Source organism: Jaculus jaculus, chromosome 9 (assembly GCF_020740685.1).
Source record: "Jaculus jaculus isolate mJacJac1 chromosome 9, mJacJac1.mat.Y.cur, whole genome shotgun sequence".
NCBI lineage: Eukaryota > Metazoa > Chordata > Mammalia > Rodentia > Dipodidae > Jaculus > Jaculus jaculus.
In genome coordinates this window covers 90,327,166-90,346,451 of record NC_059110.1, presented here as the reverse complement: position 1 = coordinate 90,346,451, position 19,286 = coordinate 90,327,166, and positions in this window count along the sequence as shown.

Genomic DNA, 19,286 nt, shown 5'->3' with positions numbered 1-19,286 from the left:
TGCCCAGCTTCTGATGAGAGTTCTGAGGAGTCAAACTTGGTGATCCTTGGCCTGAGAGACCCTCAAACATAAACAGCAGGTGCTCTCAATTGCTGAGCCATTTCCCCAGCCTTCCTTACACATTTAGAATCTCTCCATCATTAGAAGGGAAAGACTTTCTCAATTTTGTTTTCTATAGTGTTGGGGGGTGCAGGGAGCGTCACAGGGTGAGGTTGGATGCACAAGAGGAAGGAATGAGAATGTTTGCCCAGCAAAGGAACATTCTAAATACAGGCCATTATTTGGCGAAGACATGACATGCAAATCCTCCAAGTTCCAGCCCAGAATAGGTGGCGAATCACCCTCTGAAGGAGAAGGCATTTAAGAATCAGCTTACAGGCAGCCTGTTGACAGACACAAGAGAGAGATGCGAGGCACTCAGGTGTTTGGAGCTGCTGCCAACAGAAAGCAAGCCAAGTGGGAGAAGATAGCAACCATCAGTAGATCCAGTTTAACAGAAGCTGTCTGGGCATAACTTCTGAGAAGTGCAATGTGTGAAGAAGGACTCAAATATCAGAATAGGTCTAAGTCAAAACCACACCCAGGACGGCTAACATGATATGTCTCTTGGCCAGTCTAAGATCCACAGGGAGAGGCTGGCTCACAGGCTTTAGAATCCACCACCCCCTATATAATTAAAACAGGCCTCCTTCCTCTTCCTTGAATGGCTGAGTTGACCCACTTCTATTTCTTATTTTATTTTATTTTATTTTATTTTATTTTATTTTATTTTATTTTATTATTTATGTGTGTGTATATGGGTACACCAGGGCTTCTTACCACTGCATATAAACACCAGACACTAGTGCCACTTTTTGCATTCAGCTTACTTGGGTGGCTTGGGAATTAAACCCAGGTGTGAAGGCTTTGCAGATAGGCACCTTTAACCATTGGGCCATCTTCCCAGCCCCCATGTATTCCTTTTTGTCTGAGCTGTAAACTTAAATTTTCTTCTTAGAGAGTCTTAGGTCATTTAAGCAAATAAAGTACATGTGGAAGATTTAGTCTTTGCTTGTTTGCTTTGTTTTGTTTGAGACAAGAGCTTGTGTATCCCTGACTGGCCTAAAAGTGTTGGTGTAGTCGTGGATGGTCTTGAACTCCTGATCTTCCTGCCTCTACCTCCTGAATGCTGAAATTACAGCTGTATACCACCCTGCCTGGTTAATACAGCGCTAGAGCTTCATGCAAGCTAGACGGGTACTCTACCAACTGGGCTGCCTCTCTCGCCCCTGAAGGCTCAGTCTTTGTACCACAAGCTTAGACACTCATCATAGGCAAGAGTACCTCCTAAAGAAGTGACAGAGGAGTGCTCAGCACTGAAACATCTCTATCACACCTTCCAAGGCTCAGGGTCCATTGCAGAAGAGGTGGCAGAAAAAATGTAAGAGCCAAAGGCAGGAGAGACATACATTCAAACTACCACAGACACTGTATTTAAAAAAAAAAAAAAAGGCAGGAGGGCTGGAGAGATGGCTTAGTGGTTAAGGCACTTGCTTGCAAAGTCAAAAGGATGCAGGCTCGATTCCCCAGTACCCATGGAAGCCAGATACACAAGGTGGCTCATGTGTCTGGAATTTGTTTGCAGTGGCTGGAAGCCCTGGCATGTCCATTCTCTCTCTGTGTCTCTCAAATAAATAAATAAAATATTTTAAGTCTTTCAAAAGTATATATACATTAAAAAACAGGAATCTCAAAATCTTAAAATCTTAAGCTTTCATCTCTATCCCATATGAAGGATGAAAAGGCCACTTGAACAAGTGGCCATCAATTTTACTAGGCAGCGCTAATCTAGAAGTTGTTCTTTGTATGTGCCTGACCCCAGGTGTTTTTACTCCAGTGGCTCTTGGTCACTAAGATTTCAATTCCAAAGGACTGGGAGTGAGGCCCACAAGCTGAAGTTTGCTAAAGTGTTCCAGGAAATCTAATAACCAGCCAGATTGGAATTCACTCACCTATAAAACCTTCCTAAAGTCACTACATAAAGTTAGAGGTGGCATGGAGGTGACAGTAATTCACCAGTATTATACTTATGCCTTGTGAATTTATATTTGCATGGGAGAGAAATGCATTTCCTGAGAGGCAAGCTGGTACTTGGTTATGCCATAGCATTAGCAACTCAGGTGACAAAGCCCTAGCAGGAAAATAAGAAGTCACTGCCCCTTTAAGACTAAACCTCAAGAAATTAGATAGATAGGCAACTAGTGTATCTGCTCAGCTACAAGGAAGTCACTAGTCTAACATGAACCAACAGATAAGACATCAGAGAAAGGGGTGTCAAAAGAAGAAATGATGCAGGCATTGTAGGGCACGCCTTTAGTCCCAGCACTTAGGAGGCAGAAGTAAGAGAATTGCTGTGAGTTTGAGGCCAGCCTGAAGCCACATAGTTAATTCCATGTCAGCCTGGGCTAGAATGAGACCCCCATCTTCTTGAAAAGCCAAAAAAAAAACACCCAAAAAACAGAAGAAAGAGAGAGAGGGAGAGAAAGAAGAATAGGGAGGAGAAGGAGAGGAAGAAGAAGAAGAAGAAATGAGGGCTGGAGAGATGACTCAGAGGTTAAAGCACTTGCTCGCAAAACCTGAAAGCCTGGGTTCAATTCCCCATTACCCACATAAAGCCAGATGCACAAAGTGGCACATGTATCTGGAGTTAATTTGCAGCATTAAGAGGCCTTGGCATGCCCATTCTCTATATCTCTCTTCTCTTTTCTCACTCTGCTTGCAAATAAAAATAAACTGGGCATACCAGCTCATGCCTTTAATCCCAGCACTTGAGTAGCAGAAGTAGGAGAATGATCATGAGCTCAAGGCCAGCCTGGGACTCCATATGGAATTCCAGGTCAGTTTAGGCTAGAGTGAGCCCCTACCTCGAAAAAATTAGTTAAGTAAGTGAGTAAATAAATAAATAATTTTTTTTTAAGGAAAAGAAATGAGTAAGACTAGAACACTGTTAAATTGGGTGTGGTGGTACACTCTGCTTTCGGGAGCAGTTTGCCTTCAAGATAATAGGCTGAATGGCTGGGAGTGGTGGCATAGCAACCCTTTGCCTTTAATCCCAGCACTCAGCAAACAGCAGGGGCCCAGGAGGCAGAGGTAGGAGGGTCATTGTGAATTCAAGGCCATCTTGGAGCTATAGTGTGAGTGCCAGGTCAACCTGGGCTAGAGTGAGAACGATCTTGAAAAAATAAAAGAAAAAGGTAGAACACTCTTGCTCCTACCACTGGTCCCCAACAAAGCCTTGGTGAGGAACTGGTGGATAATAATAATACTAACAGCATTATGATTAGATCTCATGAGTCCTAACTATGTCCCAGGCTCCATGCTAAGTGCTTAAAGTGTCAAATGTAATTTATTCTCAGTGTAGGTTCAGTTTTCCAGAATGATCGCTTGGATATTTTTGCAAGGTCTTGAATTTAAAAAAATAAAAATCCTAAAAAGCACATGCATAAACAACAACCAAAACTAAACCGTACACCTTCATGCCAGGGAAAAGTGATGTCATATTTTTTTGTTGTCAAGGATTTGTCCATACCTACCATCCTAATCCTTACTCTGATACCAGAAGCTCAGTGCTCACTACCTCTTTTAAAATGCTATATATGGGTCAGGCATGGTGGCACACGCCTTTAATCCCAGCACTTGGGAGGCAGAGATAGGAAGATCAGCAGTGAGTTCAAGGCCAACTTGACACTACATAATGAATTCCAGGTCAGCCTGGGCTAGAGAGAGACCCTACCTAAAAAAAAAAAAAAAAAAAAAAAAAGACCAAGCATGATTACATACTTGTAACCCCCCAGCTGGGGAAATATCATAGCCAGTCTAGCCTACTTGGTGAGTTCCAGGCCAATGAGACCTGTCTTGAAAAAGGTGGATGGTGTGGTTGGTATGCTAGAGAGGTGGCTCAGAAGTTGAAGGTGCTTGCTTACAAAGCCTGCCAGCTAGAGTTCAATTCCCCAGCACTCATATAAAACTGGATGAGCTTAGCAAGCAACTGGCACTCCCCACCCACATGTGTAAATAAGTAAAATTAAAATTTTAGGGCATGGTGGCACAGACGTTTAATCCCAGCACTCAGAAGGCCGAGGTAGGAGGATCACAGTGACTTCAAGGCTACCCTGAGACTACATAGTGAATTCCAGGTCAGTCTGAGCTAGAGTGAGACCCTACCTCGAAAAACCAAAAAAAAAAAAAAAAAAGAAGAAGAAGAAAAGAAAAGCAAGACAAAGAAATTAGGGCTGGAGAAATGGCTTAAAGGTTAAGGCACTTGCCTACAAAGTCTAATGACCGGAGTTTGATTCCCCAGTAACCATGTAAAGCCAGATGCAGGGCTGGAGAGATGGCTTAGCAGTTAAGGCGTTTGCCTGCAAAGCCAAAGGACCCCAGTTCGACTCACCAGGATCCACATAAGCCAGATGCACAAGGAGGTGCACACATCTGGAGTTTGTTTACAGTGGCTGGAGGCCCTGGCATGCCCATTCTCTCTCTCTTTCTCTCTCTCTCTCTGCCTCTTTCTCTCTCTTAAATAAATAAATAAATAAATATTTGTAATAAAAAAAAGCCAGATGCACAAAGTAATGCATGCATCTGGAATTCAGTTGCAGCTGCTGGAGGCCCTGGTGCACCCATCCTCCACCTGTCTCTCTTCTCTCTCTCCTTGCAAATACATAATTTTGTTCATTTAAATTTTAGCCTGAGGAATGACACCCAAGGTTGTCTGTGGCCTCCATTTCATGCACATGTAAACACATGCATGCACACCCACTTACAAGCAGAATTAAAGTAAAATGCTATATATGCATAAACATTATTATATGCTCAAGTGAATCTGAAATGTGAATGCAAAAACCCATCATGGAGACTCTGGAGGATGGCATGGAGGAATAAGAAGGGGTGGGAGAGGAGGGAATTAAATGATTATATGACAAGAGGCTGCTGGAGAGCATTTGGAGAAGGAAAAAGAACAAATGTGATGTTGCAGTGGGGGTTAGTTTGGCAAACCAGGCCAGATGACATTTGGTCATCCAAAAATATTTAGTAAATTTTGATATCCTACTAACTTCAAGGTCCATGGCTATGCAAGGGAATGGTAATAAATTGACGCTAGGATTCAAACAAGTCACACAGAGAAAAATCACGAGATGCTAACAAGACCCATAATCATCAATTAGACATCTCAGCAGCTCCAAAGGACATGCAATAAATTACTGTCTTTTGAGAACTTCCCTGTTCTGAAGATAAGGGAAGCAATTATACTAATAGCAGTGCTAGCTTGCTTGTATTTAATGAGCACTTACTACCTGCCTTGAATTATGTGAATCACATTATAGGTGTCACTTCACTTTGTGATCCTAATGCTCTGAGATAGGTTTTCTCATTTGTTTAGAAAGTGGGAGAACTAAGCCTTATACAAACGAACTAATTTGTTCAGGGTCATATAACTAGTAAGTGGCAGAGCTAGAACTTGAACTCCGGGGTGTCTTACATCAACATTTCTCCAAGTCAGACCTCTGGGTCACCTGCAATAGAACTCCTTGGGCCTCTCACTGAAATTCAGAACTTTAAGCCCCATTGTATGCCACTGGAACAGGTATCTAATGGATGGGGAGAAGGCTATTCTGCATCAAATCCTGTTCATTATGGAAGAGCTAACTAGAGAATTGGAAAGAATGGGAACACTAGGAGAAAGTGACTGTGACATTTTTAGGAGACAAGAAAAGTCAGACTGGGATACTGAGAAGGTTAAGAGACCAGTGATGCTGACTGGGGATGGTGATACAAGCCTGTGTTCTCAGTACTTGGGAGGCGAAGGCAAAAAGATCAGGAGTTCAAGGTCACCTTTGGCTCTAGAGTGAATTCAAGGCGATCCTGAGCTACAATGGGACCCTGTCTCAGAAACAAACAAAAAAACTCCAATCAGTGGAAACGGAACTAGGGTTCCACAGCTAGAAGCTCTCAGAGGGAGGTCAACCTGAGAAGAGGAGAAGATTCTCCTTTATCTGGGCCTGACCTTGGCTCCCAGCTTATTATACTTCACTGCAACTTGGTCTTATCTTAGTGGAATATCAGACCCAAAGCACAAACCAATCTCATAAAGAGGGATCAATAAGTAACAAGATCAGACAAATAGGTGTTATATCAATAGCTGGTTGACATACAGGCATGAAGTGAGTCTGCGCAATGAGTGATTGAGAGGTAACACTGAGTGACGGAGTATTTCCACATGGAGACACCTGCTGGACATGGGGGAAGCCTGAGTCAAATGGCCCAGATAGTTCCAGACGCAGGTAGTAGCAGTGTATTATACAAGGGATTCAGCTCCTGGAGGGGATATTGGATTACATGACCTCTGAAGTCTCCTAGGTTTTGTTGGTTTGGCTTTTAAATAATTGAAAGTTTTCCCTTGTCTCATTTCTTTAGGGTTCATGTTGTCAGAATTTTGACCCAAGTATGGCTTTGTATTGCTTCTATTCTAGATAATGTGAAGAACCAAACAGGAAAAAATCTGGAGGGTCACACTGCATTTGCAAATGTCATCTCACTTCATGATCTTAACTCAGGGAGAATAGGGCACTGCTGCAACTCACTGGGTGAGAAACAGGAATTCTGGGTGGGTAGCAGGAAAGAAGGTATTTGGGGAGATTAAATGTCACAGTCTTCCTGGAATATCAGTTCTATAGATACTGTGATGATAAAGAAGAGAACTAAGATTCAGTTTCTCTTGCTATACACTCACAGCAGAAATCACTTCTGAAGCAGATGCTGTCCCTGACTCCTAAGCAAGCAGTTCTTTAGCAGTGGACACCAGCTCGGTATCCCCTAATCCAGTTCTGACAAATATCTATCTGGTGGTAGGTAAGATCCCTAAGACTGTCTGGGCTTCAGATGCCAATCAGAAGTTTTATTTTTAAAAAAAAAATTTTTTTTTTTTGGTAGGGTCTCACTCTAGCTCAGTTGACCTAGTATTCACTGTGTAGTCACAAGGTGGCCTTGAACTCACAGCAGTCCTCCTATCTCTGCCTCCCAAGTGCTGGGATTAAAGGCGTGAACCACCATACCTGGCCCAATAAGAAGTTTTGCCTGTGCTTTTCAATGATGGCTGTCAGAGTCCCCACAATGCTCTCCTTGGGTTCAATTAATTTGCTGGCGTGTCTCACAGAAGTCAAGGAAACATTTTGTGTGTGTGTGTGTGTGTGTGTGTGTGTGTGTGTGTGTGTGTGTGTGATATTACAAAGGGTACAGATACAGAGACACATGGAGAAGGAGGATAGGCATGTGTGGCACCTCCAGAATCCTCTATATATTCAATTATCCACAAGATTCCTATAACCTCACTCTAGCCCAGGCTGACCTGGAACATATTCTGTAGTCCCAGGTTGGCCTCAAATTCACAGTAATCCTCCTACCTCTGCCTCCCCAGCGCTGGGATTAAAGGAATGTACCACCATGCCTGGCTCATTTGTGTTTTTATGGAGACTTCATTGCAACAACATGATTGAAGCATGGACAATCATGTAGAAATATAATTGGACAAAAAGGGTATGACCTAGGACTATAGAGATGGCTTAGTGGTTAAGGTGCATGCTTACAAAGCCTGACACCTCAGGTTCAATTTCCCAGTGCCCATGTAAAGCTAGAATCTCAAAGTGGCACCTGCGTCTGGAATTCACTTGCAGTGGCAGGAGGCTCTACTGTGCCCATTCAGATTCTCTCTCTTTCTCTTTCTCTCTCTCTAATAAACAAATATATTTTTTTAAATCTGAAAAGGATATGACCTAATGCTAATGGATTGATAGGGAGTTCCAGTAAGGTCACATGTCCGCATTCTTCTCGGCCTTTCTGTACACCACCCCTCAGGTCAGGGTCACTTCCAAATTGAGGTCTCAGATCTCTCAGATAAATTAGGTCAGAAAATTTATGGCTTGCTCAGAGAGAGACAGGCAAGAGGAACATCAGAGTTTCTATGACTCACCTTGGGGAAGAGCAATTCTAGTTTCCATGCCTTGAGGGGGGGAGTTCTAAACCAGGAATCATGCACATCACAAAACGCATACTCTATCAAATACAAACTGCTCGTTATTTTGTCAGAGACAAAGAAAGGAATTGGAATGGGTTTCTTTCAACTTCAAACATATCTCTACTCTAACCTGCACTCTGAGTTTTCAGAAGGAAAAGAGGGCGGAGGAAAGGAATACATTCCCTCCATCCCCCCTTAGGAATGGGATAGGCACTGGGGTCACCCACAGAGGAACTAGGGGCTCTTGCTCCTCACCTTTGCCTTTCGTCTTGCACCTTGTTTCACCAGGTGCAATCTCTTCAGGGGATACCCATGCTGAGTACATAGAAGAAACCCACCTGCCTCATGCATGTAAGCCCAGCACTCAGATGGCAAAAGCAGGAGAACTGCTATGGGTTTAAGGCCAGCCTGGGCTACATAGTGAATTCTAGACCAGCCTGCACTACATTTTTAAGACCTTGTTTCAAAAAAAAAAAAAAAAGAACAAGAGAGGAAGGGAAGAGGAAAATTTAAGTGCAATCTCAGTTCTACCATTTTAACTAGTCAGCTGCTCCTTCTGAGACTTAGTTTCTCTGTTTGTAAAGCAGAGTGTTTGATTATATGATCACGGACATCCCTCGGGACATGTGGCCTCTAGACCAGTGGTATCAGCATCACTTGGGAGCCTGTTGGAAACAGAATTTTGGCCAAGCATGGTGCCACAATGCCTGAAATCCTATAATCCCTGCATTCAGGCAGCAGAGGCAGAAGGATCATTGCAGACTAACCTAATCTGCATAGTTTGTTCCAGGTAAGTCAAGGCAATGCAGTAAGGCCCTGTCGAGAGAGGGTTGCTGGTGGATATGAATGAATCGCAGGCTCAAGACTTCCCAATCAAATTCTGCATTTGGACCCAGATCCCTAAGATTCTTATACACTTTCAAGCTTGAGGTATATGCCTCCAGATGGCATCAATCCCTGAATGGATTATACAGTGCCTTTTACAATATCTCTCAAAGGATCCTCTCACTCACATTTTTTACTCCAGACTACTTCTGATGACCAGAATAATTAGAGATTTATTGATTGCCTAGCTTGGGGCTTAGAGATAGCCCCTTAAAATTCAATAATACACCCATATGAATCCATTTCAAGGCAGGATCTCATTTTAGCTCAGGCTGACCTAGAACTCACTTGTAGTCCTTGGCTGGCCTCAAACTCACAGTGATCCTCCTACGTCAGTCTCCCAAGTGCTGGAATGAAAGGTGTGTGCCCCCATGCCTGGCTTAAATTGATTTATTAATCAATTAGCTTGCTAACTGATTTACCTACGGGAGTCAAGAAATATCTACTGAGTACTAGGCAGAGTTTATCCTAGAGAGCTCAGGGACATGCTTAAAGAGCCAAGTCTAACTCAGTGTGAGAAGTACTTTTGAGGTCTAGAAAGAGGATGTGGGCTTGGGTTTGTAGCTCAGTGGTAGTAAAGCACTTGCCTAACGTAAAGCAAGGTCCTGGGTTTGATGCCAGCACTGGGAGGCAGGGAAGAGGGTGCATTTCACTAGGATTGGAATGTTTATCATCAGGGCTATCATAAACAGAAAGAATTCTAGAGGCAGTTTTAGGCTGTGTCTACTTCTACTACCTATTTTGCCTGTGGCTTTAAATCTGTGGCTGCTCTGCCCACACACGGGGGATGAGTTATTGGGACAGTCCCCGTCTGGTGACTCACAGAATACTCCTCATGATTTCCTTAACCTCTTCTCTGTTCTCCAGAGATGAGGATTTGTGGTGTGATCTTCCCCTCTGCTTAAGGATCCCTAATTTGGAGTGCATAGGGAAGTCACCTCTGGGGGTGGGAGGGAGAGGTAGTCTATGTGTAAATTATTTGTGTACATGATTAATACATTTGTCTCAGGAGAAGTCCACATGTCTATAGCAAAGGGTGAGGAAACCTAACAGTCAAGAGCCAGGGTCTTGTTACTGTCCACCTGCTGCCTGGGGCATCTGGTGGGGTTGGTTCTTCTGTCTCTTCCTCTTATCTCCCCTCTCCTTCTCCTCTTCAGCTTCAGCCGACATCTCCCAACTTTCTCTCAGCTCAGACTGCTGAGCTAAAGACAGTTTTGCCTAGGCTATGACAGTTACCCACAAAGCCAAGGAAAAAGACCCCAGGCCCAACTTAACACTGTCATTGGTAAGCACAACTGGACTACAGATAAAGTAAGGAAGAGAAATCCATAGGTCTCAGAGCCAAATCGTAGCAATTGGCTTGTCTTCTATCTTTATTTTATTTTAAATTTTGTTTATTTATTTCCAAGCAGAGAGAACGAGATAGAGAGAAGAGAGACAGACAGACAGAGAGAGAGAGAATTTGGCTACATGGATATATTATGCCCACCAAACTACTATCTGAACAGGCGCCAGGGCCTGTAGCCACTGCAAATGAACTCCAGATGCATGTACCCCTTGTGTATCTGGCTTACATGGGTCCTGGGGAGTCGAATCTGGGTCCTTTGGTTTCATAGGCCCTGATATGCCCATTCTCATTCTCTCTTTCTGCTTGCAAATAAATACATAAAAATATTTTTTAAAAAGAGAGTTTGGGCAAAAGTACCCTGCAGGGGCATAAATACTGTGCCCAAAAGCCATAGATTGTCAGAGAAAATTTTCAGTGCTAGGGTTGGAATGTGTTTATCTCAGTGATGTGTTGGTCACTAAGACCCCTGAGGTCCTAAAAGCAATACGGGCTATTTGCCAGGGTTCTTGGTTGCCCACCAAAACTAAATGGTAAGACCCTATTGCTGATGACCCCACATGGTCTGGTTGCAGGGCACTGAGAAATCAAGCTAGAACCAAGCTGCAAGCCTCCCCTCTGCTGACTAGCAGTCATGGTGCTGGAAAGAGCTACACTGCCTGCTGGAGGAGAAAAGTCATCAGCAGTTGTAACCAGCAATTAACCCTGAAAGTTACACAAAGTGGCCACGCAGGCAGGATGTGCTGACTAGTGCAACAGTAGCTTGTCTGCTAACGGGGTAACCAACTGCTCTCTAATTCAATTGGAGGCCTGATCTAGAGGAGCGAATCCATGCCTGATACTGAAAATCTAGCTAAAAGCCTATGGCTGGGAAGGTCATAAACCTAGGAGGGAAGTTACTATTGTCATTTGGCTACATGGATATATTATGCCCACAAAACTACTATCAGAACACTTAAATTTATGCACATATATTAGTGCTCTTACTTTTGGTTAGAGTAATGTTTCTTTTCAGGTGACAGTGACTTCTGGGGAAACACAAACTTGTCAAAGGGCTGAGATGAAGTGACAGTTAAGAATTCAGCACCCAATGAGACATCCCTATCGTACCCTCTAATGATCTGGGGACTATAGTGGAATGCCCCAGCCAGTGGGGAGTTGAACAAAGAAGCAAGGGGAAAAATAACCTGAATGAAAGAAGGCAAACAGACACAAGAAGGAGACCATGCTAGATGTTTGTCACGGCCTCGAGAGTTTATTCTTACATGTAGGTTTATATAGGGCTGTAGGGGGAAGGGGACGTGGTCAGAGCAAGGAGTTGTAGGGGGAAGGGGACGTGGCCAGGGCAAGGAGTTGTCAGGAAACCTTTAGGTATTCATCTAATCTTGCCTCACTGGCTTAACATCCTGACTGCACCAGGTTTCACATCCTGACCATAAACTGGCCTTTTGCAAAAGATAAGATTCTGTAAGTAGTCTGCTGACTGGTTCCAGAAGTACCTAACAGAAAGCTGGATGCACCAGCTTTCTGAGTAATGAGTCAGTTTATGAGCAGGCCCAGGCAAAATGGAGAGGCTTTTGTTCTATGGCTCCCGACAGTGGAAAAGGTGGCAGAAAGAATGTAAGAGCCAAGGGATGGAGAGGGATGCTTTAGAGTACTGTCTCCCAGACATAACGCGGTTATATTCATGACCTCACAATGGCTGTCACTGTCTACACAGGATCTGTATAATATTGGACCCGCCAACAGGTTGCTATGAATAATGGAGGAGAGTGAAGAAAAATAAAAGGATATCAATGTAAAGGAGAGAATATTGGGAGAAAAGTGTGGTTCAGTGGAGGGGAGACAAGGGGGGGGGGTGATGGGAAGAGATTATGTAAATTTTTATTTATTTTAAATTTTATTTATTTGAGAGAGAGAAAAAGAGAGTGGGCACACCAGGGCCTTCAGCCACTGCAAATGAACTCCACATACATGTGCCACCTTGTGCATCTGGCTTACATGGGTCCCGAGGAATTGAACATGGGTCCTTTGGATTTGCAGGCAAGCTCCTTAACCACAAAGCCATCTCTCCAGCCCAGAGATTATGTAAATTTTTAAATAAAGTTTTTTATTCTATAAAAAGGAGCCAATACCAATATGTTTTTGTTTGTTTTGTTTTTTCTGAGGCAAGGTCTCACTTTAGCTGAGGCTGACCTGGAATTCACTATGTAGTCTCAGGGTGGCCTCCAACTCATGGTGATCCTCCTACCTCTGCCTCCCGAGTGCTGGGATTAAAGGCATGAGCCACCAAGTCCAGCTGCCAATATGTTTTGAGTACTTTCTGTGACAGAGTCCAAATCATCCCTATAAATTTATATATATATCATTTGCAAAAGAAATTTGCAAGGCAAATTTTCCTTATTATTTCTGCTCTGTATCTCATGTTAGTTTGTAATTTAGCTATAAATGCCTTTTGAGTATTTTGTGTGGCATTTTTCTTTCCTGTTTCTGTCTTGCTAGACTCATGCTGAAGGAATGGTCTCGCTGGATGCAGCACCCTTGCTAATGGGAGGTAAAAGGAGGGTAGGACAGCCAGAAGCATGCTACAGAAGTTGAAAGCACATGTTCACAGTGGAACGTGCAGAGTTGATTTGCACTGATAACCTCAGCAGGCCCCCTGCTTCATCTGGCCACTGCCGAAGGTTTTTCAGAATTGCAGCTTTTGGTCCCTGCAAACAGTGTGCAGGCCCGGGCCCAGGGGAGAAGTCAACACAGCCCTGAGCTCTGCTTCAGGGGCAGGCAATGTATATCATAACTGATTTTCATGTGGGAACTCTAGCCAAGGGCAGATTTACAGACCATTCGATATTCATGTATGGAGCAAACATTTAGAAGAGTATCATACTCCAGGTACCACATTACTAAGTGCCAGAGTTCCACCCCAGAACAGTCCTCCAGGTCCTTAAAAACTAGTAAGCAAGGGGCTAAAGATAGGGTCCAGTGGTTAAGGCACTTGCTTGCAAAGTCTGACAGTCTGGGTTCAATTCCCCATTACTCATGTAAACCCAGATGCACAAAGTGGCTCATGCGTTGGGAATTCATATATAGTGGCAGGAGTGCCTGACAAGCGCTCTCTCTCTCTTCCTCTGTCTCTCTCTCTCTCTTTCTACCCCTCCCTCCCTGTAAATAAATTAATAAGCAAATGAACAAACTAGTAAAAGAGATGGACAATAGGCTGGAGGGCAGTCTGGGTTCTAACCAGGGTAGCACTTCCAGGATTCTGGTTCGGGAAAGAGAAGAGGGATAGTCAATTTTGACTGAAGAGCTCATGAAAACCTTCTGGGAGGAAGTTATACTGTGGCTGACAGCTGAGTGAGTTAGGCCAGAGGAATTAGGAAGGCATTGGGAAGGTATGGAAGATAATTCCAGGCAGAGAACAGGATGGACCCTCTCTACACATATGGATACATTTGTTAACTAAGGTAAACATTTACTTATTTATTTGGAAGATATATATATATATATATATATATATATATATATATATATATATATATACACACATACACACACACACACACACACACAGAGAGAGAGAGAGAGAGAGAGAAAGAGAGAGAATGGGTGCCCCAGGGGCTTCTTCAGCCCATGTAAACGAACTCCAGAAGTATGCACCAACTTGTGCATCTGGCTTATGTGGGTCATGAATTGAACCTGGGTCCTTTGGCTTTGCAGGCAAGTGCCTTAAGTGCTAAGCTGTTTCTCCAGCTCTACTTACTTTTTTTTTGTTTTTGTTTTTCAAGGTAGGCTCTCACTCTAGCTCAGGCTGACCTGGAATTTACTATGTAGTCTCAAGGTGGCCTCAAACTCACGGCGATCCTCCTACCTCTGCCTCCTGAGTGCTGGGATTAAAGGCATGCACCACCATGCCTGACTTCACTTACTTATTTTTGTTGGTAGAATTACCCATTCAGTATTTATAATCTAGTACGTACATGCCAAGGAGAGCTAACAGATACCTGGAACTACAGTTTTCAAAGTCTTTGTTGGGTTTTAGGTTCTGGAAGGTCGGCAAACTTCTGATGCAGTGTCCAAATGAACTTTTAAAATACTGCATTTTTTTATTTGAGAAAGACAGAGAAGAATAAGAAGGAGAAGAAAGAAGAAAGAGAAGGAAGAAGAGAAGAAGGAGGAAGAGGAGGAGGAGACAAAATGGGTACACCAGGGCCTCTAGGCATTGCAAACAAGATCCAGATGCATGCACCACCTTGTGCATCTGGCTTATGTGAGTACTGCAGAATCGAATCTGGGTCCTTAGGTTTCTCAGGCAAGTGCCTTAATCTCTAATCCATCTCTCCAAATGAACTTTAAGAGTTCAGAATAGTTTATGGTGTTATTTGATGTTTACCGTTATATTTCAAAGGAACAGTTTTAAGGGTAGTGCGCAAATGCAAAAATGTTCATATATTTAACTACTTACCAATTGTTACCATTTGCTTTATGCATTCATGTGTACATACATACATACATAGTCGCACGCATGCGTGCGCACATGCACGCGCGCGCACACACACACACACACACACACACACATATCCACATGCCCTCCCATCTTCTTTTCATTATTATTGTCTTTATTGCCAAGCGGTTTAGGCTATCATAACTCTTTTTTTTAATTTTTTAAAAATTATTTATTTATTTATTTATTTGAGAGCGAGAGACACAGAGAGAAAGACAGATAGAGGGAGAGAGAGAATGGGCGCGCCAGGGCTTCCAGCCTCTGCAAACGAACTCCAGACGCATGCGCCCCCTTGTGCATCTGGCTAACGTGGGACCTGGGGAACCGAGCCTCAAACCGGGATCCTTAGGCTTCACAGGCAAGCGCTCAGCCGCTAAGCCATCTCTCCAGTCCATAGGCTATCATAACTCTTACTCCTAAGTACTTTAGTAGGTATCTTCTTAGAACAAGAATTTTTTTTCTCTTACAGAACCCCAGGGCAATGACTGAATTTAGAAATACTGACAATGATACCATGCCATTGTTATATATATGTATACATATATATGTATGGTCTATTTCTTTTGTCTCCATAACATCCTTCACATTCTCCTCATTCAAGGTCCATCCCAGGATCACACATTGCCATTAGCTGTGATGTCCCTTTGGGTTCCAGTGCCTTAGCCTCTTGTCTTTCATGCTTTTGAGGAGCACTGATCAATTGTTCCATAGATGCTCCTTGTCCTGGGTTTGCTTGATGTTTCTTCATGATTGCATTCAGCTTATGTAGTTTTTGGGAGACAAAATCAGAAAGTTCACAATGTCAGCACATTTCATTATTGGTGTTATAAACGTGTGTTACTTTTACTTGGCTTATCTTTAGCCATAACAAAAACACACATAGCCAAATGTATTTCTATTCAAATTTCATCATAAAAGAGATTCATACTAAACTGCTCTAGTCCAACTTGTTTGAATACAGGTCTCGGTATTTCATCTTCTTGGCCAGGTCTGCATCTATCTTTGTGCAAGGCTGCACATTGATTAATATGGTTGTAGCTGGTCACTGGCCTTAAAAAGGCTGAATGAGGGCTGGAGAGATGGCTTAGCAGTTAAGGCATTTGCCTACAAAGCCAAAGGACCCCAGTTTGACTCTCCAGGACCCACGTAAGCCAGATGCACAAGGGCACACCTGCGTCAGGAGTTCATTTGCAGTGGCTGGAGGCCTTGGTATGCCCATTCTCTCTCTGTGTCTCTGTCTTTCTCTCTGCCTCTTTCTCTCTCTCAAATAAATGAATAAATAAATATTTTTTAAAAAAAAAAGACTGAATGAAAAATTGTACAAGTATGAAATTCCAAACCATATGAATCGGAATCTTCTTGATATTGTACAAACAAAACAACATACAGTAATTACATTAGAAACCTGAGACTAATGTAAGTCAATAGTGGGCCTCACTGGAAAGATCTGAGCTTGTGAAAAGGAACTCATCCCTCCAAGGCTTAAGGACCACTGAAGAAGAGGTGGGGAAAAGAATGTAAGAGCCAGTCAAAGGGAAGGAATGCTTACAATGCTGTCATCTAGAATGGCCTTGATAATCATGACCTCCTCACAGTGACTGACACTACCTATACAAGACCTGAATAACAGGAGGGAAAAAAATGATGGCATCAAAATATAAGAGAGACTAGTTTGAATGAAGGGATTCAGTGCAGGTAGGATTTGGGAGGCGGGAAAGGAGAATATTGGGAGGGGATTATGATCATGGTATATTGTCTATATTTATAAAAGGTGTCAATGAAAAGTTAAAAAAAGAAACTCATATTTCAATACCTAGTTTTATACTAATTTGGGCTTATAAAATAAAGAAATAGGACACCCTTTGCACATGCTGTATATACAACTTATACTTGGGGCTACAAGAGAAAGACTTTAGCTACGCCTCTTACGTTGGCGATTTAGAAACCACATAGCTGACTGCTACAGTTCTCACCCTCCCATTGCATGTTCTTAGCATATTCAGGCTTCCTTTGTGTGTGTGTGTGTTTTTTCCTAGTGCTTGGAATTTCATCCTGATTTCCAACAATCCCAGAGATCATGGAACACAGACATATCCACTTACCAGTGCAGTTTGGGGGTGTGTTGCCTGGTTGCTCCAAAGTGCACAGAGCTTGAAGTCTTCTTGTTTTCCAATTCAGTTCTATTTATGTTAAAGCAGACCAGTAGGGACACTTTAGAAGCAGAAGCACTCTGCTATGGCTTGTTTAGCCACTGACTCACCCAAACAAATGACCCAAACATACGACAGCCCTACCTTGGAAGTGTCTAGCCCAGAGCTTTCATTCCATACACGAGGACACTGAGATCTGGACTAGTGTCTTCTGAAGAATGAAAGCTGCTCAAACTGTAGCCGAGCTAGCTCTGCTGTGCCAGGGGCTGGGGTGGCATTCCCATGGCAGAGGCATTCCTTGCAGGTGATCTCTCTTGGCAAGTGTGGGTTGTTGGCACCAGAAGCAAGCCTTGAGTAAGGCCCTTCAGTGTAGGTTACTCATCTCAAATTCAGCCACTGAGCTGAAGCCCAGCCAGGTCCCGGAGGCCTCTAGATTTCTGTGTAGATTCTACAGTAGAAGATGGTTCTAATGGAAAAAGAACTGGAGGGGTGTGGGTGCTTAGGATGTCTTTTGGTCATGAGGAAAATATATTCCATTTTTCATGCACTTGAGGTGTGTGTACAAGTGTGTGGGTGCCATGCACATGCATGTGGAGGCCAGAGGTTGACACTGTGTATCCTCCTCAATCATTCTTCCTCTTTACTGAGGCAAGGTATTTGACTCAAGAGCCCACAGCTGGCCAATTCAGCTAGTCTAGCTATCCATTTTGCCCAAGGGATTCCATCTCTACTCCCCACGTGCTGGGAAAACAGGCTGCACCCATGCCCGTTTGGCATTTACCTGGGTTCTGGGAATCTGAATTCTGATCCTCATGCTTGCGGGGTGTTGCAGTCCGGTTCGCATTGCTGGTAGAAATCACCTAACCAAGAGCAGCTTCTGGGAAAAAGAGTTTTATTTTGGCTTACAGGCTCGAGGGGAAGCTTCACGATGGCAGGGAAAAATGATGGCATGAGCAGAGGGTGGACATCACCCCCTGGCCAACATAAGATGGAACACAGCAACAGGAGGGTATGCCAAACACTGGCATGGGGAAACTGGCTATAAAGCCCATAAGCCCGCCCCCAACAATACACTCCCACCAGGAGGCATTAATTCCCAAATATCCATCAGCTGGGAACTTAGCATTCAGAACACCTAAGTTTATGGGGGACACCTGAATCAAACCACCACATTCCGCCCCTGGCCCCCATAAACTGATATCCATACATGATGTAAAATACAATGCTTTCAGTCTTACTTTAAAAGTCCCCATAGTTTTTATCAATCTCAATGATGTTCATACATCCCCATAGTTTAAGATCTTTTAACTGAGCCATAATACCAAAATATAACCTCAAAAAACCCAGAATGGCACAGAATAAATATTCACACTGCAAAAGATGGCATTGGGCATAGCAAAGAAACATTCAACCAATACAAGATTTAAAATAACCAGGGCAAACATCAAACTCTATAGCTTCAAGTCCAGCAACTCAAACCAGTGACAAATCTTCAAGTCCGTTAATTCTAACCAGCAACAAGTCTCTGGCATTCCAATTCCGCCCCTCCAGCTAGGCTACTCACAGTCCTGGGAAACTTCATCGGGGCTGGCAGCTCCTCGGCAGCCATCTCATGGTCCCGGCATCTCCACTGGGTCTCCACTGCAAGCCACGGTTCGTCCTCATGGCCCCATGGTGTCTCTATGCAGGCAACCAGCAAACCCGCTTCACACTGCCCATGGCCATTTCCAAAACACAAGACCGTGTTGCAAACTCAATGACCCTCTTTCCAGCATTTCTTATACTCCACGATACCAGGTAGGGTGCCAATTTGTTAATCCAGGGGGGAATAAAGCAGACTTTGAAGAACAGGACACTCCTTGAGCACTCAGACACCTTCAAAAGAGTTGACATTCTTCTTGTTGCCCTAGCGCAGGTCAGCTAGCCCAGTCTCAAAGGTTGTAATCTCTCAGTTGCAGCTGAACGGGCAGCAGTTCACCCAAAGATTTTCCTTTCTGTGCCATATCCCTCTGCACACACCAATTCATTTCTACGCTAAGCAACCCTGCACAACTTCTCAGGACATGGGCACAAGAGCAAGCTTCTCACACAAACTGCTAGCCCAGTCCAGGCACAGCTCTTTCTCACCCTCATAAGCCAAACCTCACAGTCCATACTGTCTTCAGGTCTTTCAGCTCTGACCAGGATAGACCACCAAGCTGTACTTACAGCACTGCAAGGCATCTCTTAGGCCAAGATTTCAACTCCTTCCACATTCCTCTTGAAAATCAGCTACAAAAGTCAGGTGTCCAGCAGCAACCCCACTCCTCGGTACCACTTTACTGTTGCAGTCCGGTTCGCATTGCTGGTAGAAAT